Below are 18,428 nucleotides of genomic sequence, written 5' to 3' on the forward strand. Positions count from 1 at the left end.
AGAGGGGGAACTGTTTTAAGCTCTCCTAAAACAAAGTGATAGGCATTGTTATTATTAGATGCTCTAAATATGCCTACTAGATACCTAGAAGATGCCCAGATCCACTGAAAACGCTTATCAAGGCATGTGTTTATTGCCCCTTAAAAATGATACCCTAAAACATGAAAAGTTGGACTAATAGGCAGAAAACACATCTATTAACAATGTACATTGTAACCTCAAGAGAAAATGAGTTAGGTGATCCTAGTATACTTCTGACTTAGGTAAACTCCTTCAATTTCTGTTAAAATGCTTTACTATGAGTACTGTGCTAATAAAGTTTTTTGAGTTCTCAGCAAATATCCGAACTTGTTATTGGTCACAAAAAGGAGGGAAGTAGACCACTGAGGCATTACTTACTTTAAATGACATCCAAGCAAATAACTTAGAGGGACATTACTTCTTAGATGGGTGGAGAATGGCTTTAGGTCGTCAGAGAGTCAAATGCACTGTGAGAAGCAATAGCTCTTCTGAGACCATTGCAGATCTCCGTCCTGCACTCCTCCCCAGCAACATCATATCAGTGAGCAGGGGCTCAAAGCCATGCCCTAAGCCTCTGGCTCACAAAATATCAGAAAGTTGAACACACTGCATGTCTCGAGACAACTATTGGGAAAAGTAAAAAAGAGCCAAGTACATTCCCTGGTGTTTCAGGCATGCAGCATTTTTGCAGTTAAATTATTTTGTAATATCCATCAGATTGCTCACGTTAGTGCTAAACTGTTTGTCGACTCCTTCCTACCAACCTGCAGTGGGAACATGAAGCACATGCAATTACAAAAGATTGGAAGAGGCAGCCTTTTGCCACCCTGACAAGGCTAGGTATTTACCCAGCCTGTCTCTTCTGCTTTCAGTCAAATCAAGTCCCTCTCCTCTGCTCCTGTGCCACAACATCCTCCTCCTCACACACTACAAACAACATTACAACACCTCTGTGTTACTACACATTCCAGCTACTTGGAACAACACAGCATCTCAGTTTTCTTTGAACAAAAGTATATTGTAGCCTCACTGCTCAAGATACAAGATTGAAAATAACAACATGGAAAGATAAAGAACTCATTTTATCATTGATTTGTCAGCCATAACTTGCTAACTTTCAGCAATGGAATGCACAGGTCCCCTTCCATGTAGGGGATAAACATGTCTTAAGCAATCTGATTGTGCCTGCAAGCAGACAATTTCCTTTGGTCATCCTTTTCTTTTAAAAAGGGAAACTTAGGACTGAGGTGTATTTTTAAAAATGGATTAAATGAACTTAATTTCTGCACTGCAGAAAAGTATGCACTCACTTTTCTCAATTCCTGCCCTCAGAGCAGGGCTGAGTCAGTAGATCCGTTTGGTAATTAACAGAGGAAAAAAAGTTAAGTTGCTTTCCACTTAAATCAACTCACTCACCTGGCTGGCAATGAACTCACGTAGTTATTAGTGCTGCTGACACAAAGAAGGGCATGACTAGCATTTTTAGAGAAAGCAAGCTTCAGTCCTTAAGACTTTACGTATAAAAATGTACCTTCAGTGTGTCTCAGAAGATCAAAGTGACTATTTTGCTTGAGCTTTGCTTGAAGAGTCCAGAAAAAAAACCTTCAGTCTCCATCCCCAGAAGAGGAACACTCAAAAAAAAAAAAGACAAATATTACTGAAGACCAGCATTAACATTTGGGGTATCGTGCATGTCATTTGGAGATACAGTGCCAGGACATACCTGGAAATTAGACCAAATGCGGCATGAATTTAACAGCAAAGTGAGATAAGAGGCCTTTGAACACAGACACAAAAGAGCTATAAACAGAAGGTACCAGGAAAGAAAAACATCTGAAACTGGACCCAGCAAAGTAAGCACATGCTGGATAGAAAAGCACTGTCTTTGTAAGAGTGCACCTTACCCTCCTACACAGCCTAATTGATTTATTCACTTAACTCAGTTTGAGATGAGCCTTTACTGAAATTATCCACTGAAGTCACCAAATCATATCTTATGTTCTATAAAATTAATTCTCTTACATCTATTTCTATTTCGTAATACATCTTAGGACCTTTTAGAGAAGCCCAGGTTTCAGAAACAGGTAAGTACAGCCTTCTATCCCTAAGAAATAAGTTAAAAATAGTTCCCAGAATATCTCTGGAATATTATTGCTGGCACTGTGAAGTCTGCTTTCTGCAACTTGGAAAAAAAATTACACTAATGCAAAATTGGAAAAAAAACAAAGGAAACCATAATGACACATAAGCAGCCTGAATTTCCTCCTCCTTCCTTAGCATAGGCCTTTGTTTTTCCACCCACCACTGTTATGAGAGGTCAGAAAGGCAGCAGTGCACCACCCCAGTTCTCAGGCACCTGGGGGAGAGAGAAGTAGCTCCACATTAGGAAACTGAGCCTCTTTCTTCAGGCTCAGTTTCATGAATGAGAAATCAGATGCTGAGAGCCCAAGGAGATCTAGAATTGGTTCTACTGGTGCCAGTAGTAACCTCCAATTGATTTCAGTGGACAAAGGCTGTATTCAGAAAAGTTTCATATTCTTTCCAGCAGTTTCTTACCTGTGGACTGGTTTGGCTTAGCCAAAGCATCCTGTTCCTCAGCACAAAATGGGACAGAACCCAGAGGCAGAGCAGAGCTAAGGAAGTCAGGAACCTTTGAGCTAAGAGAGTGTGGAGGGATAGTAAAGGAAAGAAGGTTAAAAAAAAAAAAAAGGATTTCAGGTGACAAAATGGGGAGAAAGGAGTCCACTATATTATCTGTGCAGCTGTGACCACATGATGTGCGATTTGTAGCAAACATACTACATGCAACTAACAGTTGTTCTTCTTGTTATTCTTCTCTTTTATTTTGTTACTACCGCATACACTAAATCCAGCTCAGGGAAGGGGAAAAAAATGGAAGGTAGTGTGTTTTGATATAGTGAAGAACTTCGGGAAGACCTCAGAATGGCTCATGAGTGTGTTATGGATCAGCAGTACCAGAGGTGTTGGTTACATCTGGAGAACAGGAAGCATTTCAAAAACCAGCAGCGTTCCACTGAAATGGACAGAAAGAGGTAGCTGGCTCCTCCAATGCATGTGTTTTAACTGCTAGCAGAACATCTCATCATGTCGAAAATACTGGACAATTCATCTCCTTGAATATAAACGTGCATCCCAGGTAAAAGCATGCAGCAGGCAGATGAGTAACAGTGTGACTTCATCAGCATAACCTTCCCCAACAACTGAAAATTGAAATCAGACTCATTCAGCTGGGTCAGATACAGAACTGCAGGGGATGGAGACATGCCCGCCCCAGTTAAAAGCAAGTTCACACAACAGATGTATTGCTCATTCTTTTCAGCATGTTTAGAAACCTCTCAAGACATTATGGACCAATATTTTGAGTTTCACATCAGAACAATGGCAACAGCAACTGACGATCCACAGAGACTCCCCTTTATGCAGTGCATATTGCACTGTCTAAACATAGTGAGAAAAGTCAAATGGGATTTTAGACCCCCACCCATTTCTAACCTAGAGTTGTTTGTACATCAAAAGGAAAAACACACAACGCACACTCAACCAGAGTTGAACTGCCTGCAGCCAAAATGCAAAAGACTGGATGTGTATTTTTGTGTGTGTAGTAAAATCATTCTGTCATGTATAATGGAAGCATAGGCATAGTCTGAGCTTCTGAAAACCTAAAGCAAAGCTTTACTCTATTCCTGTAAATCTCACTGGCTTCAAATTGATGCATTCTCTTCTGCCAGCAGCACAGTGCTTAGCAGTGAAATTCCAGGGCCCAAATAGGGCTTTTATGCTTTAATTTTAAAATAGTTAATAATTTCTGTTATTCTGGGGAGTATGTGGGGGGTATCACAAGATAACCAGAAATGCAAGCTTTGTTTTACAGAAAGGGGATTATTGGAATTAAAAAAAAAAAAGAAAGAAAAAAAGAAATCAAAGAGAGACCAGACAACATACCCAGATCAGCCTGGAAGTCCGTGGTGGAGGTAGAAAAGGGCCAGACTCCTCCCTCTCTTAGATGCTGTAACTGCAACTTGCATTACTTTCCTGAAAATGAAAATCATGTTTTCAGTCTTGAGTCGTGTCAGAACACTGGTTCCAGCAGCACCCGCCCCAGCAGGGTGATGAGCTTGTCATGCCACATTGCCTTCAAGAGTCACAAGCCCTCCAAACAAGTGGTAACAACCTGTATGATTCTGATCAGGCTGCAAGACCTCCCAGACTCATTTCTAACAGGCATAGTGCAGTAACAGCACGTATGCCGCAGTAATTTCAGCCCTGAAGAATTTTTAAGACAGCCCTGAAGGGAGGAAGTTCCACCAGCACAGCCACCACAAAACTATCCAGAAGAGGGAGTGCACAGCATACATACACGTAAATCAGCATGTTGCTATGCTGTCCTCATATGCAGTGGAAATCCTGTGCCAACCTTCTCTGCTGTGTGCTTCTTGGATGTTCTTAACATCAGTAATATACAGAGATTCATTTTTACTTTCTGATAAACTTGTTTTAGTTACTGGCTTACATTTTGATTAGTATTTCTCACTAACAATTTAAGTAAGTTTGGTTACAAGTTCTTTACGATCGCTCTGCTCTCTGATATAAGTAACTCACTAAACATGCTGTGGAATGCAAATTCAGAGTTAATTGCTCAGACTTATTCAAGAGCAAAGTTTGTTAAAAAAAAAAAGCAGACCAAAATGGTCCCCTGGCAGCATTGTAGGTGCCCTTGACAATTAGAAATGCAACCAAATGCAAGAACAAACCTGCAGGCAACCAGCATGTACAGTAGCTAACCAGTTAGATCTGGAGGATGGAAAGGAAGCAAGGAATGGACATGCATATTAAAACAAGCTTTTAAAGAAAAGATTCTGATCATGTTTTCATGTTTTTCTTAATTTCTACATGGACACAGAAAAATTCAAATGAGGTTCCTCCCAGCGCTGGACTTGAACAATTTTATCTAAGTAGGTTAAAAAGAAAGTCAGGGCTGTCGTTTAATATATCAGTACAATATATGCTTTGTTTTGCTTAGCTTGCATCCTTTTTCTACAGAAAACCAAAGCTGTCACATTCAGGTAACAACTCCTACTCATCTTCAGCAAGAAAAGTAATTGAGGAAGCCATAAGCAATAGCTTGCTATTTATGAGCAGCTCTGTTATCAAACAGAAAAGTTGTAGCCTAGGATTCACCTGAACTCTGCTTGCACACCAAAGCAGAAGGAGCCAAGGTCAGCACAGCTGCAGCATCAGGCAGCTAGAGGCACCCTATAGAGCTGTTCTCATTGCACAAATTACTTTAAGAGATGGAGCAGGGGCCAAGTGCCTTCTCCTCTCCCCTGACTGCAGTTCACCAGGCAGCTGACTAGCTGCGACAGGACACATTGCAATTCCTGTCCAAGCATGAGGTGGCAGGTGCTCCTTGCACTAAGAAAGCAATGGACTTTTGACTCCCAGAGCCTGTGTGGGCAATAGGCACACCCAGCACACTCTGTGCCAGGGAGAGGTGAGCCCTAAGCGATAAGGGAAAAAGCACCGTGCAGCAGTGACTTAACAGCTGCTGGCACAGGCAAGAGCTGACAGAACAGCTAAGGATGTGGGGAGAGCCACTATAAATCCTGCTCTGAATATTTCTTTCCCCTTTTAATAGGCCTAAGTCAGCAGGATTGAAAGAAGAGACCTTCCAAGGGGCTCTTCAGGACAGAGCAGTAGATTTTATTTCCTGATGCGAAGTCATTCTGAAGAGTTTCCATGAAGGTCCAGAGGTTTCCCCAGCATAGAATTCTTTGAGTTGGAAGGTACCCTTAAAGGTCATCTCATCCAATTCCCCTGCAATGAACATGGACATCCACAACTAGATCAGGTGCTCAGAACCTGGTCCAGCTTGGCCTTGAATGTCTCCAAGGACAGGGCTTCCGCCACATCTCTGGGCAACCTGTGCCAGTGCCTCACCACCCTTTTAATAAAAAACCTTTTCCTTACATCCTGTCTAAATCTGCCCTGTTTTAGTTTTTTTTCCCCATCACAACGGAGTGTGCTGATCACTCTGTCCACCATTAGATACTGAAAGGCTGCTCTCAGGTCATCACCTCGGAGCCTTCTCTTCTCCAAAATGAAAGCCCAGCTCTCTCAGCCTGTCCTTGCAGAGACATGTTCTATCTCTTAGATAATTTTTGTGGCCGTCCTCTGGATGTGCTCCAACAGGTCTGGTTCTCTCTTATACCGAAGACTCCACATCTGGACACAGTACTCCAGGTGAGGGTTCACCAGCACATTGCAGAGGGATGGGATCACCTCCCTTGACCTGCTGGCTATGCTTAGAAAGGATGGGGTGCACACTGCAACATGCACCACAATGCTTGGCAAAGACAGTGGCTTTTGTTACGTAGCAGCCTCAGGACTAACAAATCACATAATGATCTACATTCAAACATCAAGTCACCTACCAAAGCATTCAGCTTATCAGTTCTTTCAGCTGAGTCCACCCTTCTCTGCAGTTGCTCTGGGTGAGATGGGACTTCAAAGGCTTTTGCTAACGAAGTCCAAAAAAAAAAACCAACCTCTGCTCCTACGTATTAGTTATTCAAACACAAGGAGGCAATGGCAGTAGACTACACCTGCTGATTAACTAGTGTCAATAAGAACAGTAATGGAACCTGTAAAATGACGACAGAACCTGAACCCAGTGGCACAGAGAGCTGCAAGCTTGTATGGAACAACGAATTACTTTCACATAACTTTCATTTCATCAAAAGACAAGAGCATATTGTCTCTTTTACAACCTGCAAAAAGAAGCGATTCACTGATTTGCTAGAAGATGAGTTGCTTTCCAAAAAGAAAGTTGTTACTTTTATTTTCCTTTAATAGTTGAGCTAAGACTCAACCCTAAACAGACAATCTACACCATGGTAAAAGCCAGAGCAAGCTTTTCTACAGCAGTTTCCTGTGAGGAGAAAACAAGTCATAATCATAGAATCAGAGAATATCTCAAGTTGGAATAAGGCTGGTGTACCTTCAGGACGTGGCAAGGTGATCTTAGCTCCAGATTCATCCACATCATGTATGACAGGGGTTATATGCTGCACAGAAAGACAGGGAGATCTTGAGAAATAATACACTGTCTTGACCCCTATGATACTAAGGTCCCATAAAAACATGGGAGCTGCCAAACTCAAAGCTTCAGCTGAGCAGCTTTTTTATTATTCACTTCTTACTGAGAAAAATTCTGGACTGAAGTACAGAAAGAACAAAAGTCCACAGAATATCTCGTCATGCAAGCCAGATATTCATTAAGCTAAACTTAGGAGTTGACATTCTCTGTATAGCCGTTACAATCTCCAGAGCTACTCAAAGCATCTTAGAGGATTCTTTCATGCCACTGAGACCCAAAATTGTATCTTGCCTCATAGGTTACAGCAGTGCCTTCCACAACTACTTATAAAATAGGTCTTTGGAATACCTTTCAGTTTTGACCTCCTTCATTTTTTTTCCTTTTATCCTTGAGTTTTTGAAGGGATTTGCATACTCATATTAAAAAGCAGGACAACCTATGTACCTGACTGACCTGATAAGAAAAAAAATCCTACTATAGCAGGAAATAAATTATTTTTAAATAAAAATGTGCATTGCTGGTAGAGTGTCCAGATGTAATCAAGTGTTCATAAGCCCTGGGCCCCTGACTTAAAAGCCAAGAAGATACTGACACAGTCTGCATCATAGCCTTCTTTTTAAGAAGTTGGCAACTAAACTTAATGATTCTATAAAGATTTGTAGCATATTTGAGGTCCCAAATGTGTATTTGAAGAAGGAACTATAAGATTTCAATGTCCTTTTCCGTTCATGGTCTCCAAATAAATAGTACACAGGAAGGTCATCTCATTAAAAGATATACCAATGTTTCTGGAGAGGGTTTGGATGGGTTTTTTTGTTCTTGTTTTTATTTTCTTTTTAAGGAGGCCATGGCCTTTACCAGCTGCCAGCAGGGACTCCATAAAAAACAAGCAAGTGAAACCAACAACAAAAGAAAACCCACACACAAAAGCAAAATCACCAGCACCACACACACCTGTTTCTTTGATTTTTCTAGTTTTATGAGGAGTTTAAAAAAAAAGACAATTTGCTGATTTGCCTTTTCCAAAATGCCATGTGGCATTAAACAGAAGATCTGGGCCTTACCTGCAAAGCTTAGGCACCAGTGCAATGAAATAGAGCAACTAGCACTTCAATTCTCTAATCGCTTTTGTTATTCCAATTTTTCAGTAGATTTTTGATTTTAGAGACAATCTTCTTGCACTGGAAATCTACTCAAACTACCAGTTCAGCAGTACTCGCAGAACCATAGAATCATTTTGTTCAGACCCTTAGGATCATCAAGTCCATGAATCAACCTGACAGCATCAAATATTGACTTATCTGTGGAGAAGCTGCATAGGAAGCTCATGAGAAGGCCCTGTGATCTTTTTTTTTCCCCCAGTAATTTGTAAGATTCAGCTGAGGAGGTTTCAGCTAAGAGCTACTCTGTAACAACAGCTGCAGCATATACTCAGCCAGCATTCTTCCAGGACCAAAAAGCAAAGTAATCACTAAGGAAGGAAACCACATGAAAGTGGGTAAAGTTGATAAAAATAGCGAGAAAGGGAGGCTAAGATAAATCTTCGCAGGCTTTCTGACTTTTTAAGGGCCCTATACTAGAAGTATAAAGCAAATGAAATTTGGGAAGAAGCGAAAAGAAGTAGGCATGGCCAAAAAGAATGATGGAGTTATTAAGAAGGCACCTTTCAACAAGCTGAGGTTAATTATAAAAGAAGACAGGAAGGACTACAAAACCCCAACAGATTAAATGTAAAAATAAATAAATACATAAACAACAATGACAAAGAACTGTGCATACAAATATAGAAATTGGTAAGGCAAGCCAACGTTATTTTTATAAACAAATTGTAAAAGGCAAAAGTAATACTAAAAACCTTTTCAAACATATCAGGATCAAAGGCATGAAGTACTATGATTAGCTTACTGGCTTCTGAAAAAAAGAAAAATCTCTTCTTTCTTGGCTTATTCTGGCAGTGTTGCAGGCATTGGTTCTAATGCTGAATTTTGGTAGCTTTGAGGTGACCGTGTACCAGAGCTATTCAAAAGATCTGTGTTTCTCCAGTTACTTCTGAATATGTTCACTTGTGGTTTCTCCCCCGGCCTCCCTTCATGTTATCTGGAGGACAATTAGATGCACTTAATCAGTATATTTCATATTTAATTTACTCTGATTGGAGACTAATCCCCACAAGTTTCAACAAAGCATCAATCCTCCTTTTGCACTTGGTTCCAGCCCTGATTACCAATATTATCTAGGAAAAACATTCCAAATTAATTCTTACTGTTGCTGGGTGAAAGTACCCATCTGCTTTTGTGCAGCATTAGACATACACTGGCAAGGATACAAAAGAATTGGAAACAAGTCTGTTCAGTAGTTATATTGCAAACATTTGAGTAGTTATATAGATATAGCGCAAACTGATGTAGGCTTGTTTTTTAAGTCAGAATATAAATACAACAGAGCTCAGTTATGCTTGCTCAAGTCTTTCTCTGTTGCCATATTTAAAATTCATACCTAACTTGGACCATGAAGACAGGTCCAATGATAATTTTCTCTTAATTCCTGGAAGATCCTAGCTATCAATATGAAAAAAGTACAAACTTGTTCAACAGAAGAACAGTGTGGCTAAATCCAGGATGTTGAGAACACCAGGGTCCCTTTATAGTCTTCCCTGTGACTATGTGTAGATAGATTTAATAGCTGTTACAATTGCACTGAATTCAAATGCACAATATGTTTGTGTGTGACTGCATGTATCTTACCTGGTATTTGAAATAAAATGGGCTTGGGAAGAAAATAGAGCTGAAATTACTCCTGACTTCATAAAATAGAGAGCCTAATTGCAGTACAAACGTACAAACTCTTTTCCCTGCAAATAATTTTATTGGTGACAAGCGATGCTCATTCTGTGAGGCAGGATTACTTATGTGACCAATGGCTTGAAGGATTACATCCAAGCATTATTCCAGAAAGAGCCCTTGCATGTCCTCAAGATTTTAATCATTGTACCCTGTGTAAAGCAATCATTCAGCTGAAATTCTGATTAATTCTACATAGGTCGCTCCAAAAATAAAGCCTCCTATTTATTTCCACATAAACTACAGTAGATACAAAGATCACAGTAACACTATTTGATAGAGCAAATTCTCAGCTACAAAGTGCTATTTTTCAACACAGTCCCCACCATTAGCTATCCATTTTTGCCAGTAATGAACATGAGCCTGCTTGCTGTGCTCGTAAAAACCTGTACCAGCAGAGCTGACCCGCTGCCACTGTCAGCACTGCTGAAATGCACCACCCACTCCTCACTGTGCTCACATCCACTGTTTGGTCTCCAGAAACATTCAGCAAGTGTCAAGGGATGTCAGTGGGTGCCTTTTTTCTGCATGGCAGAAGTCAGTGACACACCTTTGCTTCATACACACTTCCATGTCAGATGCCACTTCGTCAGACTGCCGCTCTGCTGCTATCTATCGCACAGCAACAAAATATAACAGGATGTTGGTGGGAAGGTTCAACCTCTATGTCCATACTGCTATCATCTGCCTCTGATGTTATGGGCCAACACAGTAAAACAGGAGTAGCCCTCATTTATCCTCTGGGGTTTCTGTTACTTTGCCTGTTTGCAAGAGTCACCCTTTCCCACAGAATTTCAATCATATTGTGACTCTGTATTACAAAAACACTGTATTGTAAAAGCTCTTAATACAATTCAGTAATAATATAATAAAGTCACATATCGTATCACTTTTTTCCTACTGAATTTTTAGCCTTGATCCAATCTTACACTATTTTATTATGAATTATAAGCATTATAATCCTTGGGGCATCAGAGGGTGTGCAAACTCACTATTCTGGACCTCAGGAGAGCAGACTTTGACCTCTCCAGAGAACTGCTTGGCAGTGTGTCATGTAACAAAGTCCTGGAGAGAAGAGAGGCCCAGGAAAGCTGGTCAGTATTCAAGGACCACCTCCTCCAAGCCCAGGAGCTATGCATCCAAATGAAGAGGAAGATGGGCAAGAATGTCAGGAGGCCTCCGTATGTTGTCTACGACAATGTAATAAGGCTTCCCTTCCGTCCGCACCTCCGCGTGCGGGGCATACGGGACGCACACACAGTGTGTAACACCGAAATGCCAATTTAATGCTGCGCAACAAGGCTATTTATACCCATACACACAACCGCCCCGGATACTCGTGACCCTAGACCCCTCCCCGGGTGCACGCAGGCACTGCCCATTTCATCCCACACCGTAGATGAGGGTAGCTCCTGGACTTACTGGGGTGCCAAAATAAAGTCTATAGGGAGTGGGTTACCTGGGAAGTCTATAAAGAGGCTGTTTGAGCAGCCAGGGATCGCATTTAGGAAAGCTAAAACTCAGATAGAATTAAATCTATCCAGGGACATAAAAAGGAACAAGAGGAATTTCTACAGGTATACCAGTGATAGAAGGAAGGCTAGGGAAGATGCGAGCCCTCTCCGGAAAGAAACTGGAGACCTGGTCACAGGGGATATGGAGAAAGCCGAGGTGCTCAATGACTTCTTTGCCTCAGTCTTCATCGGCAAGGGCTCTATCCGCACTGCCCTAGTCACAGAAAGCAAAGGTAAGAACTGGGAGAAGGAAGACCTGTCCACTGTAAGTGAAGATCAGGTTTGAGATCCTCAAAAGAACCTGAAGGTGCACAGGTCTACGGGAGCCAATGAGATCCATCAACAGGTCCCAAGGGAACTGGCAGATGAAGTTGTCAAGCTGCTATTCATCATATTTGAAAGGTCATGGCAGGCTGGTGAAGTTCCCGCTGATGGGAAAAGAGGAAACATAACCACCATTTTCAAGAAGGAAAAAAAAAAGAAGATCCAGGGAACTACAGGCCAGTCAGTCTCACCTGTGTGCCTGGCAAGATCATGGAGCAGATCCTCCTGAAGGCCCTACTGAGGAACATGGAAAATAAAGATGAGGTGACTGGTAGTAACCAGCATGGCTTCACCAAGGTAAGTCATGCCTGACAAACTTGGTGGCCTTTTATGATGGAATTACAGTGTCAGTGGATAAAGGAAGAGCAACTGATGTCATCTACCTGGATTTGTGCAAAGCGTTTGACACTTTTCCACATGACATCCTGGTCACCAAATTGGAGAAAAATGGATTTGATGGATGGACCACTCGCTGGATAAGGAATTGACTGGATGGTTGCACTCAGAGTTGTGGTCAGTGGTTCAATGTCCAAGTGGAGACAAGTGACATAGTGGCCTTCCAAGACCTCAAGGGGGCCTACAGGAAAACTGGGGAGGGACTTTTTATAAGAGCATGTAGCAACAGGACAAGGGGAAATGGTTTTGGAAAAAAACTGGAAAGAAGATAGATTTAAACTAGATATTAGGAAGAAATTCCTTACCATGAGGGTAGTGAGGCACTGGAACAGGTTGTCCAGAGATGATGGATGCCCCCTCCCTAGGCCAGGCTGGATGGGGCTGTGAGCAACCTGGTCTAGTGGAAGGTGACCCTGCCTAGAACAAGGTCCCTTCCAACCCAAGCCACAATTCTATGATCCTATCTAGAAGATCACTACCACAATATTAGCTTAAGTGTAAATGATGCATATTATGCAAAACAGAAAACAGGAAGTAGACTTTGTAACTTAGAAACAATCTTCTTGGACACTTGTTGAAGTAGTGCTGACCCTTAAAATTGAGCATATTAAATTACTTATCTACAGAACACTAAGACAACGTGAAAAATATTACTGTTTACACTGTGGCACCTTGAACCCTTTATCTGAAGCAATAAAAGGTCACAAGAATGTGCACGTTTACATGCATCTGTGCTGTGCTTTCAATTTACAAGTTTACCCAGAAATAAGGCAGTTTTTAGTTTTCCTCTTCTGTCTCCTGCTGTGTTCCTAGCATTGAATTCCCTTCAGCAAAGTATAATAGGCTAGAAAGAAACCAAGACCTCAGGCTAGCATGAAAGGGCAGAAGTACTGCCACAGCTAGTTGTAAAGCATGGAAAAGAGACCTTCTGCTCTGATGGATCTTCCAGAATTCACCTTACATGGCCACAGAGGAGGCAGAGAAGGAAGCAGAGAATGGCCTTTAGGGGGGTGTTTTGTTTTAATCTTGATACAAAGAGAAGAAAATGAGAAAAGCATGTTTTAACTGATAAGTCACATTCTGATCTCCATTATTCCCATGGCCACACAAAAAACTGTTGTTCGGAATAGACACCACTCAGCTTTCCAGAGTAGCATTGACTACAGGACTGATACAATTTGAGTTTGCAACAGAGAAACTCAGATGAAAGTGACAAATAAAGATACAACCCCCAGAGGTGCAATTAGAAATAATCTCCATTTACTATATTTAACATTGGTTTTAGATTTAACAAGTATACAGAGTCTGCACTGAAGGAAAATTCTACTGTTGCGGAAGTATTACACCGAAGAGGATTCTGACTCCAGATTTTTGTACTGTTCATTTTGAAGGAACTACACATGTATTTAGCATACAGTCTACTGTGCCAGATAACACATTTAATGTGATAACAGGACTCCTTACAGCTAACCCTAAGTAAATACAGGGATTTTACCGCGGGACAGCTCAAGAAAATACAAATAGAGCCCTAACTGTAAAACAGGAAACAAGACGCTCTCATGCTCAGATCCTGGTTTTCATTTAAAAAGTCACTTGCTAAACAGATGAGACCTTAGATCAGTTTCATGTACCTACAACCTACACCTTTCAGACTGCTGAACAGCAAGACATAAGGTTTGATATTAAAGCTAAAATTAAGGTGTGTGTGTGTGTCCAAGTGGAGAACATGGGACTAAAAATACTAGGCTTTTAATGGATTTAGAGAGGAAAAAAGTCTCACCTTGCCCAGAATGCATCACAAGACACCTCATGTGCAGATTATGGGATGCAGGACTTCTGCAAAACAAGTATCTCTGCTGAGGCTCAGATTCACCTCATGCTTTACAAAACATTACTCCTGAGAACAGTAAAGCAGTAACTACCACCATCTTAGAATCATAGAATGGCTTGGGTTTGAAGGGACATTAAAGATCATCTAGTCCCAACTCCCTTGCCATAGACAGGTTTGCCACTCATTAAACCAGGCTGCTCAGGGCCCCATCCAACCTGACTTTGAATTTCTCCAGAGATGGGGCACACATCAATCTCTGGGCAACCTGTGCCAGGGCCTTCCCACTTCTCTGAGTGAAGAACTTCCTCGTAACATTTAACCTAGATGTCCCCTTTTTCAGGTGCTCCAGCTCTCTGAGCATCTCTGTGGCCCTCCTCTAGACCAGCTCCAACAGCTTCACATCCTTCTTGTACTCAGGGCCTCAGGCCTGGACACAGTACTCCAGATGAGGCCTCCCAAGGGCAGAGCAGAGGAGGACAGTCCCTTCCTTCGCCCTGCTGGCCACCCCTCTTTTGTGCAGCCCAGGATACCATTGGCCTTCTGGGCTGCAAGAGCACAGTGCTGGCTCATGTCCAGCTTTTCATCTACCAGGACCCCAAGTCCTTCTCCAAAGGGCTGCTCAATGGTTCTTCTCCCAGTCTGTACTCATATCTAACATCTTACACTTGGCTTACTGAACCTAATTAGGTTCTCATGAACCCACTTTTAAAACCTGTCCAGGTCCCTCTGGATAGCAGCCCTTCCTTCTAATGTATTGTCTGCACCGCTCGGTGTCATCAACAAACTTGCTGGCAGTATGTTTGATCCCATGGTCTACATTGTTGAACACAGACTACTGATGTTCCCCTGGAACTTTTCAGCTTTTCATTATAGAAAAAAATTGAATGTAAGATTTGGAGTCCTTCTAGCAAAGTATCCCAGCTGTGCCTACTTGTTAGGAAACACACTCTTAACTTTTCTGTTGGAGAAAACACACTCTCCCACTTCTTGGGCCAAAGGCAGAGGTGCAGAGAAGCAGAATAATGACCAATTTCTCTTTCTCCCATGTTGTCCAAAGGTGGATTTTTGGGTTAAGATTGTAAGTCATGACTTATACAAACCTGTAAATCCCAGAAGTCACCCAGTCCTTTACACAATTTGATTAGCACCACAGAACTTGACAGGAAAAGGGTCAAGAGCAAGTACTCTCGAGTTTACTTTCTCATCTGCTGAGAGATTGACTTTATTTTTGGTGATTTTTTTTTAAAGTGTTAAAAAATATAATTTGTCCCCAGAAGACAATACCTGTAAATGAGGGGGGGGGGGGGGGAAGGCACCAGAAAGTAAATATGGAAAAATATTTCACAGCACAAGTTGTAAAGTACCTTCTCTTCCATCAGGATACTGGCTAATGATCAAAGAGGTTTAAAACAATACCTTTGATGACAACTTTGGGACTCAAGAAACAGTGCAGCAGGTACACTGTTCATTTAGGGACACTTATATGCACAGCAGCACTAATTGAGCAGTTGGCCAAATGTCTGAAAGCAATCTATTGCATTTCTGCATGAGTTACTTGTTTACTGTCAGTTGAATTGATGGATCCTGTACATCAAAGTCTCAAATGTTGATTTGGTTCAGTTTGTTTTCAATATGTTAAGTTGAAAACATCCATTCTTCTTACAAGATAATCTTGCAAAATATTAACACTGCAATCCACAATAAAATGAATCATCATCAGCAAAAGAGATCTTACCAGGGCAAAATCCAATCATTTTAAAAAAACGTAAGCTTTAAACATTAAATTATTTCTTTCTAATTTGAGTCGCTTTTATTTCTGCTTAGAAAAATACAATCCAGAATGAAAAGGTTCCCTAGAAAAATATAATCTTTCCAAGCCTGAATTTCTCTGAAAATTGCAAATAGCCTCACTGTAGTAAGGACAAAAGCAGGACAATGAATCTCCTGACATCTGTGAGACTTAGAATCATGGAATTGTTTGATTTGGATGGCACCCTTACAGGTCATCTCATCCAACTCCCCTGCAATGAATAGGGACATCCACAGCTTGATCAGGTGCTCAGAGGCTGGCCTTAAAAGTCTTAAAGGACAGTGCATCCACTGCATCTCTGGGCAACCTGTGCCAGTGTCTCACTTTAAAAAACTCACTTTACTGTAAAAAACTTTTTTCTTATATCCTGTTTAAATATACCCTGTTTTAGTTTGAAACAGTTTCTCCTTGTCCTATCACCACAGACCCTGCTGAAGAGTCTGTCCCCTTCTTTCCTGTAGCTCTGACAGGCCGCTCTCAGGTCACCTTGCAGCCTTCTCTTCTCCAGGCTGCACAGCCCCCAGCTCTCTGCCTGTCCTCATAAGAGAGGTATTCCATTCCATGAATCATTTTTGTGGCCCTTCTCTGGACATGCTCCAACAGGTCTGCATCTCTGCTATACGGAGGACTCCACATCTGGACACATCGCTCCAGGTGAGGCCTCACCAGCACATAGCAGAGGGGCAGGAGAACCTCCCCTGCTCTGCTGGCCACACTGCTTTTGATGCAGCCCAGGATACAGGTGGCTTTCTGGGCACTGAAGGCACATTTATGGCTCATGTTCCGGCTGCTATCCACCGGTAGTCCCTGGTACTTTTTGGCAGGGCTGTGCTCAGTCCTTTCATCCCCCAGCTTGTACCAATAGTGGGGGTTGCCTCAACCCAGGTGCAAGACCTTGCACTTGAATTGATTGAACCTCATGTGGTTCACCTGGGCCCACTGCTCAGCCTGTCTAGGTCTCTCTGAATGGCATCCCATCCCTCAGTCATGCTGATCACACCACACAGCTTGATGTCATCGCAAACACATTGTTTCAGGTCAGTAAAACTGATGGAAAAGTGACCACAGTATTCTTTCCCTTCCTCTATCAGTAATATTTAAATTCAGCTAAAATTGGTTCAAAGAAACTGTACATAGACTATCTTTCTGGATTTGTGCCTCTGATGAACTAGTAATTTGTTCCCAAACACAGTGTGGCTTACCAGCAGAGCAACCCTATGAGAGATTTCAATGCACAATTCTAAAAGAAAGCATCAGACTCTGAAAATATTTTCCTTTTGGGAACAACACACTCATTTATCTCACTATAACAAGGAAAACATTTGGTGTAAGAAAAAGCCTTCACTATATTATGAATATAATTAGGGCTGGATGTTTGCAATTCTACCTTCATTTAGGCCACTAAAACCAATCCATAAACATTTGCTTTGTCTGATCTCTAAGTATTCACTCTATCTCTGGGGACACAAACACAGCAAAAACCTAAAACTCCCACACGTACCTCCTTCTGTTTACTCATTACAAATAGGAAAAGGCCCTGAGTTACTAACTGGAGAGCGAGATGTGAGCTGCCTCTAAGACCAGGAATGCCCAGTGCATGGTTCTCAGTGCTGGCCTTCCTCCCGTTATCAAGCTCTTTAGGGGCAGACAATTCCTAAGAAGATATGATTCAAGTCATAGTAATTTTGATACTGAATTCAGACCTACAACTGCATCTCCTTCTCCTTATGAAAGTAAATGCAGACTTTTCAATGAGATTTTCATGTGCCTCTGCAGAAAGTAGATGCACAAACACCATGACGTAGTCCCATTTCAGGAGTCCAACTGCCAGCCTCAGACTTAATTTTAGGTCTCAAGGAATGCAGCCAGAGTGGGCCCTGTAACACTTACTCCTGGGTTCCTCCCCCCCCCCCCCACACACACACGAAACATACTTCCAGCAGGGCCTCTTCCACCTCAAGAAGCCAGTTTGGGATTAGAAGGGACTTGTTACAAACTGAGCTCTTGTTGGCTGGAGGATGCCTTTCAGAAGGTAGCATTAACATTAATCAGCTCCCCTATAATTGGCATAACAGACAAAAGAAGCAGTATGCTAGAGATTCAATTTGCAAATTAAAAGGCTTCCTCTCTAAGCCTCAGTTTGCTCCAGATTTGTACTTACGTAGTAAAAAGAACATCACCTGATTACATTTGTATATTTTGCAGCCATTCACTTCTACTCAGGAAGTCAACAACAAAACCAAGAAATATCGGTATATTTGCTAAGGCTGAAAGCCCCACGAGTGTTCTTTTTGTGCCTTATCTGGCTTGTATACGTGGTGCATATAATGTATTATGCCTTTTCCAAATGGCAATTTTTAATCAGCTTTAGCCTTAGTAACCTCCTCTGGAGCATTCAAAGTACAATCCAGCCGTGGATTACACATTGACAGGTCACTCCCGAACAAGATCAGTGAGCCATGGAAGCATTTCATACGAAACTTGGACAACAGCTGATTATACTGAAGGTCATCTTGAGCACTCATGCTAACTAACTTCTAGCTGAGCCTGGCTCAGTCTCCCTTTGGACAGTCAT

General features: G+C 41.7%; 1 long non-coding RNA gene across 4 annotated transcripts in view; it reads right to left on the reverse strand.

The window, feature by feature from the left end:
• The window catches only part of LOC110402217, a 106,217-nt gene that overhangs the window by 35,435 nt on the left and 52,354 nt on the right, over positions 1–18,428 (reverse strand). For all 4 annotated transcript variants that reach the window (XR_002440977.1, XR_002440976.1, XR_002440975.1 and 1 more), the window contains exons 8-11: positions 9,044–9,235; positions 7,040–7,106; positions 3,985–4,074; positions 1,553–1,652 (exon numbers count right to left, since the gene is read on the reverse strand). This is a non-coding gene — a long non-coding RNA (uncharacterized LOC110402217). The remainder of the gene's footprint in view (positions 1–1,552; positions 1,653–3,984; positions 4,075–7,039; positions 7,107–9,043; positions 9,236–18,428) is intronic.

This window comes from Numida meleagris, chromosome 7 (genome assembly GCF_002078875.1).
Source record: "Numida meleagris isolate 19003 breed g44 Domestic line chromosome 7, NumMel1.0, whole genome shotgun sequence".
Classification (NCBI taxonomy): Eukaryota; Metazoa; Chordata; class Aves; order Galliformes; family Numididae; genus Numida; species Numida meleagris.